Raw genomic sequence first — 2,839 nt, 5'->3', positions numbered from 1 at the left:
TTGAAACTTTGTTTTGTTTACATCCGGGAGGCGCACGTGGGAAAAGCCTCGCTCCAACAGCGGGTCTAGGAGGGCGGTCAGGCGGAGGCTGAGAGAGGTGACGGGGTTGAACTGAACGCGGGAGGGAGGGTCAAAAGACGCAGCGGGAACACGGGCTCTCCCCTTCCAAAAATTGCTCCATCAGCTGACCGGCCAGAAAGGACCAGGCCAGAGTAGGCCAGGTTGATACCCTGCCCCCAGCTTGCGTCCCCGCCACCTGGCACCCTCCGGCGTTCTCCAATGCCCACCCAGTGAGGACTCTGCCCCTAGCTCCCGGTCCCTGAGACTACAAACTTAGTTCCTAGACCTGCCACCTCCGTGTAAGTCGCCAAACTGCCGCTGAAACGGAAGTGATGGGGGCGGCGGGGTGGGTGGGGGGGAGTTGTACACCCTCTGCAGCCTTGCTCTCCCTCGCTGGGGCGGGGTGGGGGAAGGTTGTTTCTTTCCCGGGACGACCGAGCGGTCGCCGTCCCTGCATTTGGATGGTTCCGGGGGTTATTTTATATGCCCAGTGCCTTCGACCTGCAGTTGCGCCTCGGCAGGAATGCCCCAGAGTCTGCTAACTGCGATCCCTCTGGAGCCTCATTTTGTTCCGGACCAAGCGCCTGGGACCAGGGCAGTCTCAGCCACCAGGCAGACGGGCCAGCCGGGGAGGAAACCCGGCTTGGGAGCGAGACTTCTATTAAGTCCCCTTCCAGAAGAGGGGGCCGGGGGCTTTCCCGGTCCCCGCTGCAAGCCCCCATTTCAGCAAAGGAAGAAAGAAACGGGAGGCAGAAAGAAGGGGAGGGAAGGCACGCTGGAACGAAGACCTGAGGGAGGAGGGAGCGAAGGGAAGAAGGGGGACAGACAGACAGACAGAGACAGGGAGGAAGAGAAAGAAAGACCCAGTTGTCAAGGAATACCAGGGCTAACTTCTTCAGCAGGAAACCGAAGCCATCAGCCTGCGCCACCGCCGCGGCCATGACTGCGCCCAGTGGATACAGGGGGTGGGAGGGGAGATGCCGGCTCAGAGGGCCACAGGCGAGCTTGCAGGGGTGGGGGAGAGCGGAGGTCGGTCACTGTGGGTGCCAGCCATCAGAGGGCAAGGGGCAAGCCAAGCGGCTTCCCCTCGCCCTTCCCGCACCTCTAAGGTGGTCCTCGAACTCAAGCCTGCCTGGAATTGCTGGGGCAGCAGTGGGAACCCGAGAGAGCCGCGGGCGGGTGGCGGATTCCAGGAGGGGGCCGTCGTGCGGGCGTGCAGTGACCCGGCCCCGGGCGGAGGGTGGGCTTTCTTGGGGCGGGGAAACCAGACACTTATAGGCGGCTGAGGCTGACTTTATTTTTACTGCCCAAGCTGTTGGAAAGTATTTAAGCTTAAACAGAAACAGCTGCATTGCTGGCACAGCCCGGCGAAACTATTTGTTACGAGAATGACTTATGATTAAGGCCGCGGCCGTCGGCGGCCTCTCCCGGGCGGCCCGGTAGGTCGTCGGGGCGGTCTGGGTGTCGCCGACTCCCTGTTCATTCAGATGGAACGGCCGCGGGGAGGAAGGCGTCCACTCAGGGCCCACCTGGCAACGCTTGGGAGCAAGGCCAAGGGCTCTGGCCCCGTTGGCAAAGGCGGGGTGGGGGGGGTTGGGGGGTGAAGGGAAAACTGCCCGCGCCCCGCTAGCGCGCTCTGGCTTCGGGGAGGGTGCGGGCGGCCAGCCCTCCGCCCGGAGCTTCCCGCTGCGCAAGGCAGAAGCCTCGGCTGGCTAGCTCCGTCGCTCGGCTCCCTAACCCACCCGGTCGTCTGGGCCCTCCAGGGTTTAAGCCGCACGCGTTCCGGGGAGCGGGCGCACTGCCTCGCAGCTTGGCTATCTAGGGAAAGGGGTAAGGGAGCGCCGGCTGGGACCGTGCAGTGCCCGTCGCAAAGGGCAGGAGTGTGCAGAGCGAGCACGCCCAGGCCACCCTGACTTCCTTCCAGACGCCCGCGTCGCGCCGGGGTCAGCCACGCACGTCGGGAAAGGCCGTGGCCAGAAGTGGTGGGGCAGGATCGGCCGAGCTCTCAGCCGTGCACCAGGGGTGTCCCGGGTCAGCCCTCAACGACTCCGGGCTGGGGTGGGTAGCCGCGGCAGGTGGAACCTCAGGGCTAGGGAGGGGGCACGCCGTCGGCCCTCGGGCTCGGGCCCCAGCAACCTGGCCTCCACCGCTCGCCGCGCCGGCTCGAGCTCGCAGGGCTGTGCACAGAAGCCCGATGTGCACAGGCACATTGATTTGTTAGGGGGCCGAGGCTGGCGGGGGCGGGCGTTGCCATGGGGACCGAGGGTCGGCTCGAGGTCCGGGAGGGGGGCCGGGGATGCCGGTTGGGGCGCGGCCGGGCGCCCCGCACCTGTGCATTGTGCATTGTGCGGCCGTGGTGGTGGCGGCGGCGGGATGGGAGGGGGGGCCGGCTTAGGGGTAGGGTAAACCGGGTGCTGCTGAGGGGCGGGGCCCGGCTGACCCTGTCGCGAGGGTCCCCGAGGGAGCGTCATGGGGGCCTCTGCACCCCGAAAGGAACCCTAGAGGCGAGAGAGAGAGGGCTCCGGGAAAGACAGGGGGCGGAGAGGCGCCCCCACCCCTCAAGGCCAGCCCTCAGACTGAAAGCGGCGGAGCCCGCCCTCTGGTGGCGTCACTTCCGGCGGTGGCCCCCACCCCCTCGCACTGGATCTTTGGAGCCGCCCCGACTCCGCCCCCTGGCGATTGGAACGCGGGTCACGTAGCAACGCGGGGGAGAAAGGCAGAGGGGCGTGGCCCGGGGGGCCGCCGGGCTTTCGCCCAATCATCACGCTGGGAGCCGCGG

The sequence above is a fragment of the Echinops telfairi genome, unplaced genomic scaffold (genome assembly GCF_000313985.2).
Source record: "Echinops telfairi isolate 266 unplaced genomic scaffold, ASM31398v2 ScPeMD7_7458;HRSCAF=8496, whole genome shotgun sequence".
In the NCBI taxonomy this organism is placed as follows: domain Eukaryota; kingdom Metazoa; phylum Chordata; class Mammalia; order Afrosoricida; family Tenrecidae; genus Echinops; species Echinops telfairi.
This window is presented reverse-complemented; position numbering follows the sequence as displayed.